Here is a 14,049-nt window from a genome sequence, read left to right as displayed (position 1 = left end):
TTATCCAGAATCCTTGCTTGCAGTTTAATCAGTGCAACAGCAGAACAACCAGCTCCACAATAGATCAGTAAGCAGGGCTGCTGCTTTTGAGCACAGGGGTCCTGGGTTCAATTCCTAGAGTTTCTAGATAACTTCCTTGAGTTATTTGAAGCTTCTGAATTATCTTCACTGTTTGGGTCCAAGTTTTACTTCCATATGTGAGCACGGGCAGAATACACGGGTCGAACACTTTCCCCTTCAGGCAGAGTGGAAGATTTCCTTAAAAGATTGTTTCTTCCGAATGCGCTCTATCCCATCTTCGTTCTCCTATTGATTCCATACGCCAGGTTCCTATCCACAGATTCTTGCTGGATAAGGTAGACATCGTTTAGATACTTACCGGTGAAGTTACTGGATTTTCAATCGCCCTCCACATGATACAAAAGGGTCGCCAAAACGTTGTGGCTTCCTATTGGACAGCAATTTAAATCCCCCATGCGAAACCAGGAAGTAATAATCCATAATTTAACAGGTAAATATCTCGGGACAGAGGGATGGGGCGTAGCTCCAGGGGACCACCTGCTTTCCATCCTGTAAATTGGTACGGGGGGATTGCTGATTCAATCAAAACATTCATTTTTATACGAGAATATAAAACGCCTGATTTATGCATGATCGTCACAGTGATTGAGAAGATTAATAGTTAGTTATTACAATTGATGTCAATTGAAACATATTACACCTGCCTTTTACCAACTTGGAAAGTGGTAGGTAACACCTGTATTTATTATTAATTATTCATCTGTTAAAAGTGGTGGGTTGGATTGGATATCACTTCCTCCTTTAACACCTCTATTTACAGAGTCGAAATCAAGCCCTTTAACATGAATTTTGATCATTATTAAAATACAGCCTTCACCTATTTCATCTAATTTAACTATGATATTTTGAAAAAATGGCGATTTAGCCATTTTTATTAACCAACTGCATGAAAAGTGTCTTGTAAAAAAATGTTTTTCAATTAGTATTTTACTTGATTAATTTTTTAACTCTTAGTTTTTTCCCTCACACTACTGTGATCTAATGTCCAATTATAAACTTAGAAATATTGGTATAAAAATGATATTCAGCAATATACTGTATGTGGATAAAATAATTGACGTGTTAAAAATAACGTGCCCTGCTGTATTATGCGGAAGTTAAATTGAAACTGGGCGTAGCAACATTTATACATTTAATTTAGAAAATAGTTTTTTATACATTTCCTCCGGGCCATAAATTGTTCTCGATTTGCACTAGGAAGCAAAAAAATCAAATAATATATTTTATTCAGCAGCACATAATACAGAGAATTACCCACAATGTTTAGCAAGCAAAATATATTTTTCACAAGAGTTTGGAAACATCACAGAAATAATAAAGCACAAGGATAATCAAATAATTGATCATATAACACGAGACATCATTAAAAAAATGAATTCTTGTGTACACAACACTTTATATACAGCACACCAAATAAAGCAACACATCCTATAAACATTTCCCCATATAACACACCACATCACATATATATTTCGACATACAACACACTATATAAAACACATCCTATAAACATTTTCCCATATAACACAGTACATCACATATATATTTTGACATACAACACACTATATAAAACACATCCTATAAACATTTTCCCATATAACACACCACATCACATATATAGTTTGATATACAACACACTATATAAAACACATCCTATAAACATTTTCCCATTTAACACAGCACATCACATACAGTATATAGTTTGACATACAACACACTATATAAAACACATCCTATAAACATTTTCCCATATAACACAGCGCATCACATATATATTTTGACATACAACACACTATATAAAACACATCCCAGAAACATTTTCCCATATAAAACACCACATCACATATATATTTTGACATACAACACACTATATAAAACACATCCTATAAACATTTTCCCATATAACACAACGCATCACATATATAGTTTGACATACAACACACTATATAAAACACATCCTATAAACATTTTCCCATATAACACAGCACATCACATATATAGTTTGACATACAACACACTATATAAAACACATCCTATAAACATTTTCCCATATAACACACCACATCACATATATAGTTTGACATACAACACACTATATAAAACACATCCTATAAACATTTTCCCATATAACACAGCACATCACATATATAGTTTGACATACAACACACTATATAAAACACATCCTAGAAACATTTTCCCATATAACACACCACATCACATGTGCATATGTTGCAATATCACATAACCCATCACAGAAAGGGGGGGGGGGCAGGGTTTGTGAGATACACGGTCACGTGACTGGGTACCCTCTTCTTGTCAATGTCAGCAGAAGACAAAGCCGCATCTGGAGCAGCAGCACAAGAGTTAACAGAAGGAAGCGACTTATCAGCAGAGCGCATGCGCAGTTCTGCTGCATTCTGCATACATCAAATGGGTTAGTGTCAGTCTCACTTTAATCTACAGCAGCAGAGAGACACCGGCCATGTACAAGGGGGGAGTACAAGCCAGGGCAACCAAGTGACATCCGTGTTACCCGCTGCACCCTCAGCTGCACTGCAGAGCACAGTGCTCCTCCTGAATAATAAGGTACGTTATTGGCATGCAGCACTGACGCTGTCACATGCGCTGTTACACTGCTGTGCACTTTGCAGGTGCTTCTTGTGCTGGGCTAGCAGGGCTGGGTTGGCTTTTGCCTGTATGGTTGTGGCTATACAAAGGAGGAAGAGGCTGGGAGAAGGGAAAGGGAAGGGGAGGATCATGGATGGTGTCTTGTGTGTGTGTGTGTGTGTGTGTGTGTGTGTGTGTGTGTGTGTGTTCATGCTAACACAGGGGAGGCTGGGTTTTGATGCCTTATGTGTGGAGGATGGAGAAGCCTGAATGCAGGAGTATGGGTGAGCTGGGGAAAGCCTGCAGTGTACAGTGTGCATGGCACAGGGCACCCTCATAGTAGCTCAGCAAGACACCCTGTGCTCAGTTTGACACCTTGTGCTCAGTAAGACACCCTGTGCTCAGTAAGACACCCTGTGCTTAGTAAGACACCCTGTGCTTAGTAAGACACCCTGTGGTCAGTAAGACACCCTGTGCTCAGTAAGACACCCTGTGCTCAGTAAGACACACCTGTGCTCAGTAAGACACCCTGTGCTCAGTAAGACACCCTGTGCTCAGTAAGACACCCTGTGCTCAGCCAGCCACACTGTCTGCTGAAAGTGGCTTTCATTTCTGGGCTGCAAAGGAAATGAATCACTGGAGGAATTATTTATTTAACCGCTGCAGAGGGTTTTTTTTTTTTTTTACGCGGCCGGTGCTGCAGGGGTTAACGAAATGCACCTTTTCAGACACCGTGCAGCATTCAGTGTTTCTGATGAAAGGAACGGCGCTGAGGGGGTTAACCCCTTGGTGTTTGCAATGCGCTACTCTGCAGTGAGCAAAGGATTCTGTGTCGGAGGGCTATGTGGATACTGTAGATCTGATGGGGTTTAACATTTAGCCTGCCATGGAGTGGGAAGGATGAGGGCCTCCAATAAGGGTTAATACATGGCAGATTTTACATTAAATGCAGGGTTATGCCTTTGACACTGCATTATCCCTGTAGTGTGAACGACCGAACACCAGTCTGTTTAGCCCCTTTAATAATGGACTTACATTTCAGTGTCACTCCTCTTCCATTCATATGTGACATGCTGCAATAATGTGTGTGTATATGTATGTACTGTATGTATGTACAGTATGTATATAACATCATGTTGAGGCTCCTTTTTTGCTGTTCTAGCTATAGTTCAAGAACTAGCACAAGGAGACTCCTTGTGTCATTCTAGTAATAGCGTAAGAATCAGCACATTGAGGCTCCTGGTACCGTTTTCACTATAGCTTAAGAACCAGCACATTCTGGATCATTGTTCCATTCTAGCTAGAGCTCTAGAACCATCATGGGGGGGGGGGGGGGAGGTTGGTGCACCTGCACCATAAACTAGTTTCTGTATTTTTTGATTGGGATTAAAGTTTTTCCCAGAACAGCGGCCGCAAACGAAAAACTAAAACTTCCGCTCGAGACGGATCACAGCCGTGGAATGCGCCTGCCAGACGCTCTGCCACTGAAAGAGTTTAAATAATATGTAACAAAAGTAATTTAGGGATGTTGTTTGTGCGATTGTCCAATCATTTCGAATGAGAATTTAAACGTCAAATACCATGAATACGATTTCTTTACAAATGTATTTTATGTATTTTGTATGTACGTTTATGTACCATCATCATCTTCAGCCCTTCAGTCGATCCACTATTGGATGCATACTACCCAAGTGATATCCATATTTGGGGTTGAGGCCTTACTTGCCATGATGGCCTCATTTGCATGTTGGCAAGTACCTGACTCACTTTAGCCGGGTATACTGTTCAAGCTTTCATAGTATGGTTGAACCATTCAGCACAAGTGCCACTATACATCTTCCTGAACACATTGCCACTTTGAGGTAGTGAGATAAGGATTTCAGGGAAAGTGTGTTTGTGTGTGTGTTAAACATAGCCTGGGATGAGATGCAAAGCCAGTAAACCCACTGACAGACTGTTTCGACCTTGTCGGTCTCATCCGTGTGAGGTTGGTCTCTGTGTGTGTGTGTGTGTGTGTGTACAGTATATGTGTACATATATATATATATATATATATATATATATATATATATATATATATATATATATATATATATATATATATATATTCTGCAGTGCTGTACAGAGTGACATCAATTACATAAACATATAAAGCACACACAGATACAGCAGGTAATCTGGGTCCTGATCCGGAGAGCTTACACTCTAGAGGGAATAAGCAGTAATGTTGAAACAAAATCTAAAGTGGCTGCTCTTTGCAGGATGGCGAATGTCTCAGGATAGAGTATGTCCAGCCACATGGCTGCATCCAATAAGGTTTGGGGATGTGGATGTTAGGGGGTGTTAGTTAGCATGGAGATTGGTCCAGCTGCACAGATGGTCCCAACAGGGTGTGTGGGGGGGGATGTTAGGGGTATGCCAGATAGGCTTCCTTGAAAAGTTGAGTTTTCATTGAGTTTTTAAGTGTCTGAATGCTGGGAAAGAATCTGATGGTGCATGGAGGGGAACTCCAGAGAGAGGGAGCAACACGGGAGAAATCGCAGGCGGGAGTGAGAGGAAGTAATAAGGTGGGAGGAAAGGCGGATGTGATGGGCAGAATGTAGAGTGTGTTTACGGATGATTTCGGGTTGAGGGCTGAGATGTAAGGGGGGGGGCAGCGTAGTTGAGAGATTTGTCAATCAGAACTTGGGTTTTAATTAAATGTGATTAGAAAGGATATGGGAAGCCAGTGTAGGGATATGCAGAGTGGAGCTGTAGAAGTGGAGTGGTGAGTGAGGTTGATGAGTCTGGCGGCAGCATTTTGGGTGGATTGGAGTTGGGACCGATGGACGAGGGGAAATGCCAACTAGGAGAAGATTGCAGTAGTCATGGCGGGACAGGATATGTGAGGGAATTAACATTTTTGTTGACTCGTGAGAGATATTTCGGAGGTGGAGATGGCAGTGCTTAGTGAGGGATTTAATGTCAGGAATGAAGGAGAGGGCAGAGTCAAAGATAACCCCCAGGCAGTTGGTGACATAGGACAAGAGAGAGGGGGAGAAGTCAGGGGAGGAGAGGTAAATTTGTGTCGTCGGCATAGAGATGAAAAGATTGTATTAGTTGACCACGAGAAGAGGTGTAAAGTGAGAAGAGCAGAGGGCCAAGGACAGAGCCTTGTGGGACCCCAACAGAAAGAGGGAGTGAAGAGGAGGAGACGCCAGAGAAGGAAACACTGAAAGAGCGGTGGGATAGGTAGAACGCGAACCAGGAGAGGACTGTCACGGAGGACAATGGAGTGAAGAGTGTGCAGGAGAAGGGGGTAATTGAATGTGTCAAAGGCAGCAGTGAGATCCAAGAGAATTAGTAAGAAGAAGTATCCCTAGACTTAGCTGTGAGTAGATCATTGGCCACTTCTGTTACTGCTGTCTCGTGTAGTGTCGAGAACGGAAACCAGATTGCAAAGGGTCAAGCAGAGAAAGTGAGTCAGGCGGTTGTATACAAGCCGCTCAAGTAGCTTGGAGGTAAAGGGGAGAAGAGAGCTAGGGTGGTTGTTTGTGATGATGGCTGAGTCAAGAAAGGTCTTCTTTAGAATGGGCGTGATGAGTGCATGTTTAAAGGGAGATGGGAATGTGCCAGAGATGAGAGAGATTAAAAAGGTGAGTTAGAGTGGGGCTTAGTGTGCCAGAGATGGAGTGGAAGAGATGTGAGGGAATAGGATCAAAGGGGCAAGTTTGTAGGATGAGATAAGAGGAGCATGTAGATATGTGTGTGTGTGTACAGTATATTGTATATAATTTGTGAGCATGTATGTGTGACTATATACACACATTATAATAACCACTGTCACTCCTGCCTAAATAGCTATCATTATGTACCTCTTAGAACAGAAGTCCTTATTCATCAAGATGCGTCGGTGCTGTGACGTTTAATTTAAAAAGAAATTAGCCAAATTCATACACAATGCATCATAACTACAAAATGTTACACTTCCATTAGGCAGGATACATGTAAAAGAATTGGGTTATCTTCTCCTTCCTGTGTTTCACATTTTTTGTGTGTACTATACGCATTTGTGCATTAAACGAGGGGAACGTTTGCTGGCAGAATCACCTCTCCAGATACATTCAGCACACTCAGCATTGACGTGACCTGAGTTTCTCATCGGTTTAATGCAGAACTGTCAATCCAGCGTACAGAGAAGTCTCTGCAGCATTGGTAAAGGCTGTATATACAAATGTGGCAGGGGTTATTGCACCTGCTGGCGTGTTATGATGGAATATTCTATAATATCCTCCATTATCAGCGGCATTGTAACCATATGGGAAATTTGTGATACTCTACGTTATGAGCGGGTGCAATAATCTTTGCTAAATTTGCATCTCCCATTATCACACATCTAACAAGCTGTGTGGGTCTTTATTATAGTATGTATGTATATCTTTATTTATATAGCGCCATTAATGTACATAGCGCTTCACAGCAGTAGTACACGTGACAATCATATAAATAACAAATAATACAAATAACACATGATGGGAAGAAGCGCTTTAGACATAAAAGTAACATTTAGAAAAAGGAGTCCCTGCCCCGAAGAGCTTACAATCTAAGTGGTAAGTAGTAGGAACGTACAGAGACAGTAGGAGGGCGTTCTGGTAAGTGCGTCTGCAAGGGGCCAAGCTTTATGTAAGAGGTGTATAGTATCAGCCACGGAGCTACTCATATAATTCGTTAAGCAGGTGTGTTTTAAGATGCGTCTTAAAGGGGGATAGAGAGGGTGCTTGTCGGGTATTGAGGGGCAGGGCATTCCAGAGGTGTGGGCAGTCAGTGAGAAAGGTTTAAGGCGGGAGAGGGCGTTAGGCACAAAAGGGGGTAGAGAGAACACATCCTTGAGCAGAATACAAGAGTCGGGATGGTGCATAGCGAGAAATTAGAGCTGAGATGTAAGGGGGCGCAGAAGAGTGTAACGCTTTAAAAGTGAGGAGGAGAATTGAATGTGTGATATGGGATTTGATCGGAAGCCCGGAGAGGGATTTCAGGAGGAGAGGCGCTGAGACAGATTTAGGAAAGAGTAGAGTGATTCTGGCTGCGTTTAGGATAGATAGTAGGGGAGACAGGTGAGAGGCAGGAAGGCCGGACAGCAGGAGGTTACAGTAGTCCAATATGGACAGTTGCTGCCAGCTCAGAGGTGGAAACCTGGTAGACCCTTCAACCTATATCATATATTATACCGTGTGAGTCTGTTCCAATATCATTTAGGCATTGAGGGCCATATTTATTAAGCAGGGCTTCTGCATAAGACACCGTTCAGGCTGGAAGACACCATGGCCCATATTGAGTAAGCAGTCTCCTGCCATAAGACACTTTGTAGTGCTGGGAGACACCTCATTGCCTATTGACTTGAATGTGCTGTAAGGCAAGGGTGCACAAACAGGGGTGGGGGGCGGTGTGAGATTTTTCAGGGGGAGGGGCAGCAGTTGCAGAGGCCCCGCACTCTTCCCCAAGGTATTTAAATTAAATGGACCCCCAACAGGTCAGGTTTTCACAGCCACCTGTGCTGAAGCAGGGATATCCTGAAAACCTGACCTGTTGGTGGTGGCCCTTGAGGACTGGAGTTGGCCGCCCCTGATATAAATGCATTATTGTGACTAGAATGCCTGTAGACTACAACAGGTGCAGGTTCAAATACGTAAATAAAAAAAAAATCAGTGCAATGTATTCTTTTGCTTTTCTTTTTGTAGCAGATCATTTCATATCTGGCTGACGCAGTAGCGTAGTAGTAACAACACTGCCTTTGAAGTGGGAGAACTCATTTTGAATCCTAGTGTCAGCTTTCCTTGTGGCCTTGGGAAAGTCCTTTTTTTTTTATCTCACTGTGCCTCAAATTAGATTGCAATCTCTTTGAAAAAGTCAATTTGATGTAATTTTTTTTAAAGCACCTTCAGCTGTTTGAACAGTTTTCATTGTATCTGAGGAATGTGCGCTGTGTATTAAGAGAATGTCTTGTATCTATCTGCTGTATCTGTCTGCTGTATCTGTCTGCTGTATCTGTCTGCTGTATCTGTCTGCTGTATCTATCTATCTGTGGCCTCGTTCTCTCTTTGCATTTCTTTCACAGGATCCTCTATTCACACCCTCTCTCTACTCCTTACTGCTGCTGGGGATCTCCCCTAAGCCTGAACCCCGACATACACACCTGATCTCACACTCGCCTCTCTGCCATCTCTTCCCCTGCTAATGGTGTTTAGTCTTCTGATTTAATACTGACCAACCTTAAAACTCGCCCCACAAATCAAGCATCCCAACAGCCTGCACTCATGGTTACTGCCTCACACTCAGTCACTCCTACCACCCATTGTGACCAAGCACTGCCATCTACAGCACTTATTCCCTGACCTGCTGTCTCTGTAAGTCTCCCTCATACCTCTTAGATTGTAAGCTCTTCGGGGCAGGGATTTCCTTTCCTATTGTCTGATTTTGCTGCGCTTATTTATATTATAATTCCCTGTACTGTATTCTTTGTGAAGCGCAGAGTACACTTTTGGCGCTATATAAATAAAGACATACATACAGACGTTTTTGCGGGGAAAAATCCCTAAAAATGCCAGTTCTATGTTTCCACCCCCCCCCCCCTTTGGTGCCAGAAAATCAAACAGAAATTCCTCAGTTAGACAAGTACTATGTGACACGGCTTCTAGTAACTTTTGCCTAATGTTTGTTTTGAGATATTCTTGAATGCCACTGGGTGTAATTATTATCTGGAGAAAGCAGATGAGAAGTAATGTATTCCTTTCTAAACAATGCACCCTGTAGATTGTCCTGGATGAGCGAATTACATGGTCTTCCCTTACACAATTTATTGGCTATCTGTTAAGTAGAAAAAAAAGAGACCTTCTCTGGTTCAGCTGGAGATAAGATAAGGGTATTTTAGCTCTTGAATGGACATTACGTAGTAAAGTGGAAACCGTCTGCTTTTGTCTGTGTAATAAACATGTCACGATCCAATAACAATTAATTACAGTTCAAAACCCAATAACAGAATATGGAAGAAATCCGGGTTTGGATAGTTATCAGATTTATTGACAATCCGAGTTTATTGTAACCTTCCCTCTCTCTGTTTTTCAGAGCGTACATATTGTAGCAACCTTTCTGAGATAAGACTGTAAAGCTGAACCCCGGCAGGGGTTTCACAGATTTACGGTTTCTTGAAATCACGAGCAGTACCATTTGGTTGTGGACATTTTGCCGCAACCAAATGATCGCTGGCGTTTATCCGCCACTTCGCCGCCGGGACATCTCTCCGCTGGCTGCTTCGTCGCCAAGGTAAACCCCTAACCTTACCCTAAAACCCCCAAATCTTAACCCCTAATACCAACCCTACCCCTTACCCTAAAAACCCTAAGCTTCTACCTTCAAAACCTTAACCTTTTACCCTAATCTACTAACCTAAAAACCTTAACTCTTTAACCTAACCCCCAACCCTAAAAGCCTTAACCCTTTATTATTATTACTATTATTATTATTACTACTATTATTATTATTACTATTATTACTATTACTATTATTACTATTATTACTATTACTATTATTTTTTGACCCTAATCCCCTACCCTAAAATCTTAACCCCTTACCCTTAAACCCCTATCAATTAACTTATATTGGTGACGTAGCAGCGGCAAAAGGTCCCTCGCCGACTAAACGCCGTCGGAGGCTTGGTCGCGGCGAGACGACCGTGACCAAGTATCCGGCGTCATGCCCGGATTTCCATGGGGCGTCAGACAGAGAGAATATTCCAGAAGCACGAATGATAAATTAATGGTTCTCTGTGCTATTCATAGTGATGAACTCTAACGCCTGAACCCGACGCTGGGTAACTCCAATGAGGAAATGAATGAACACCCTGGTGCTCACAGCAAAGTATCAGGGCACAGAAACGCACAACGCTTAGGCCGCGGTCCCAGTCTGCACTGTAGCACGCGCCCCTGCAAAACCACCGCCATGCACCCCCCGTCGCAATCTCCTGCATGTCACCTGAGGACCGCAGATCGCGGTTTTGGGAGCCCTGCTTTAAAGAGTTTGCCAATTGCTGCATTAGACAGATGGCCTGGGTTGTGTTAGCGTAGATGGTGTAATTCGCTCCAGGCAGTTCTGCTTGATCGCCTCTATTGATTATACACTCAAATGTATTGTGCGAGCCGATGACCCAAGTAGAAAAAAGTTTGGTTTTCAAAATGTGTGTGTGTGTATTTAGGTTATGGGGGGTGAATGTGTGTGTGTATGTGTATTTAGGTTATGGTGGGTGAATGTGTGTGTGTGTGTGTGTGTATTTAGGTTATGGTGGGTGAATGTGTGTGTGTATGTGTAGGTTATGGTGGGTGAATGTGTGTGTGTGTGTGTGTGTGTGTATTTAGGTTATGGTGGGTGAATGTGTGTGTGTATGTGTATTTAGGTTATGGTGGGTGAATGTGTGTGTGTATGTGTATTTAGGTTATGGTGGGTGAATGTGTGTGTGTGTATGTATTTAGGTTATGGTGGGTGAATGTGTGTGTATGTGTATTTAGGTTATGGTGGGTGAATGTGTGTGTGTATGTATTTAGGTTATGGTGGGTGAATGTGTGTGTGTATGTGTATTTAGGTTATGGTGGGTGAATGTGTGTGTGTATGTGTATTTAGGTTATGGTGGGTGAATGTGTGTGTGTGTATTTAGGTTATGGTGGGTGAATGTGTGTGTGTATTTAGGTTATGGTGGGTGAATGTGTGTGTCTATGTGTATTTAGGTTATGGTGGGTGAATGTGTGTGTGTGTGTATTTAGGTTATGGTGGTGAATGTGTGTGTGTGTATTTAGGTTATGGTGGGTGAATGTGTGTGTGTGTATTTAGGTTATGGTGGGTGAATGTGTGTGTGTGTGTTTGTGTATTTAGGTTATGGTGGGTGAATGTGTGTGTGTATGTGTATTTAGGTTATGGTGGGTGAATGTGTGTGTGTATTTAGGTTATTGTGGGTGAATGTGTGTGTGTGTGTGTATTTAGGTTATGGTGGGTGAATGTGTGTGTGTGTATTTAGGTTATGGTGGGTGAATGTGTGTGTGTATGTATATTTAGGTTATGGTGGGTGAATGTGTGTGTGTATGTGTATTTAGGTTATGGTGGGTGAATGTTTGTGTATGTGTATTTTAGTTATGGTGGGTGAATGTGTGTGTGTATGTGTATTTAGGTTATGGTGGGTGAATGTGTGTGTGTATGTGTATTTAGGTTATGGTGGGTGAATGTGTGTGTGTATGTGTATTTAGGTTATGGTGGGTGAATGTGTGTGTGTATGTGTATTTAGGTTATGGTGGGTGAATGTTTGTGTATGTGTATTTAGGTTATGGTGGGTGAATGTGTGTGTGTATGTGTATTTAGGTTATGGTGGGTGAATGTTTGTGTATGTGTATTTAGGTTATGGTGGGTGAATGTTTGTGTGTATGTGTATTTAGTTTATGGTGGGTGAATGTGTGTGTGTATGTGTATTTAGGTTATGATGGGTGAATGTGTGTGTGTATGTGTATTTAGGTTATGGTGGGTGAATGTGTGTGTGTGTACTGCTGCGGCCAAGTTTATTCGAGCATTTGCCCGTTCTTGGCCGCAGCAGTAGCCTGGCGCGCGCCCGAGGGTGACGGGCGCGCGCCGAAGCAGCGGAAGAGCGCCCTCCGATCGGGGCGCTCTCCCTACCGCTGCCAGGTCCGCCGGGTCCCCCGGAACCCCCTGCCGCCGTCCCGCGATCGCGGGACACCAGGGCTCCCTCGGGGAGCCCTGGACGCGCGTGCAGGGGGCGCAGGCTCCCGAAGACGCGTGACCGCGCGTCTATGACGCGCGGCACGCCGAGGGGCGGCCACTAGCAAGCCGGGAAATCTCCTGGCTTGCGGATCTGGCCGCAGTGTAATAAACTGTGTCGCCAGTGTATGTGTATTTAGGTTATGGTGGGTGAATGTGTATGTGTATTTAGGTTATGGTGGGTGAATGTGTGTGTGTGTATTTAGGTTATGGTGGGTGAATGTGTGTGTGTATGTGTATTTAGGTTATGGTGGGTGAATGTGTGTGTGTGTACTGCTGCGGCCAAGTTTATTCGAGCATTTGCCCGTTCTTGGCCGCAGCAGTAGCCTGGCGCGCGCCCGAGGGTGACGGGCGCGCGCCGAAGCAGCGGAAGAGCGCCCTCCGATCGGGGCGCTCTCCCTACCGCTGCCAGGTCCGCCGGGTCCCCCGGAACCCCCTGCCGCCGTCCCGCGATCGCGGGACACCAGGGCTCCCTCGGGGAGCCCTGGACGCGCGTGCAGGGGGCGCAGGCTCCCGAAGACGCGTGACCGCGCGTCTATGACGCGCGGCACGCCGAGGGGCGGCCACTAGCAAGCCGGGAAATCTCCTGGCTTGCGGATCTGGCCGCAGTGTAATAAACTGTGTCGCCAGTGTATGTGTATTTAGGTTATGGTGGGTGAATGTGTATGTGTATTTAGGTTATGGTGGGTGAATGTGTGTGTGTGTATTTAGGTTATGGTGGGTGAATGTGTGTGTGTATGTGTATTTAGGTTATGGTGGGTGAATGTTTGTGTATGTGTATTTAGGTTATGGTGGGTGAATGTGTGTGTGTGTATTTAGGTTATGGTGGGTGAATGTTTGTGTATGTGTATTTAGGTTATGGTGGGTGAATGTGTGTGTGTATTTAGGTTATGGTGGGTGAATGTGTGGTATGTGTATTTAGGTTATGGTGGGTGAATGTGTGTGTGTATGTGTATTTAGGTTATGGTGGGTGAATGTTTGTGTATGTGTATTTAGGTTATGGTGGGTGAATGTGTGTGTGTGTATTTAGGTTATGGTGGGTGAAAGTTTGTGTATGTGTATTTAGGTTATGGTGGGTGAATGTGTGTGTGTGTATTTAGGTTATGGTGGGTGAATGTGTGTGTGTGTGTGTGTGTGTGTGTGTGTGTGTGTGTGTGTGTGTGTGTGTGTATTTAGGTTATGGTGGGTGAATGTGTGTGTGTATGTGTATTTAGGTTATGGTGGGTGAATGTTTGTGTATATGTATTTAGGTTATGGTGGGTGAATGTGTGTGTGTGTATTTAGGTTATGGTGGGTGAATGTTTGTGTATGTGTATTTAGGTTATGGTGGGTGAATGTGTGTGTGTGTGTGTATTTAGGTTATGGTGGGTGAATGTGTGTGTGTGTATTTAGGTTATGGTGGGTGAATGTGTGTGTGTATGTGTATTTAGGTTATGGTGGGTGAATGTTTGTGTATATGTATTTAGGTTATGGTGGGTGAATGTGTGTGTGTGTATTTAGGTTATGGTGGGTGAATGTGTGTGTGTATGTGTTTTTAGGTTATGGTGGGTGAATGTTTGTGTATGTGTATTT

The 14,049-nt window shown here is 43.4% G+C and overlaps 1 protein-coding gene across 2 annotated transcripts in view; it reads left to right on the top strand.

The window, feature by feature from the left end:
* Positions 1–2,388: 2,388 nt before the first annotated feature.
* TMEM229B (transmembrane protein 229B) overlaps positions 2,389–14,049 on the top strand; it is a 30,570-nt gene continuing 18,909 nt past the window's right edge. The window contains exon 1 of one of the 2 annotated variants that reach the window (XM_075613504.1): positions 2,389–2,667. The gene's annotated coding sequence lies outside the window, so the exon portion shown is untranslated. The remainder of the gene's footprint in view (positions 2,668–14,049) is intronic. The other variant, XM_075613503.1, reaches the window with a different exon arrangement.

Source organism: Ascaphus truei, chromosome 9 (genome assembly GCF_040206685.1).
Source record: "Ascaphus truei isolate aAscTru1 chromosome 9, aAscTru1.hap1, whole genome shotgun sequence".
NCBI lineage: Eukaryota > Metazoa > Chordata > Amphibia > Anura > Ascaphidae > Ascaphus > Ascaphus truei.
Note: the sequence above shows the minus strand (reverse complement) of the source record. Positions and strands in the feature narration are given on the sequence as shown.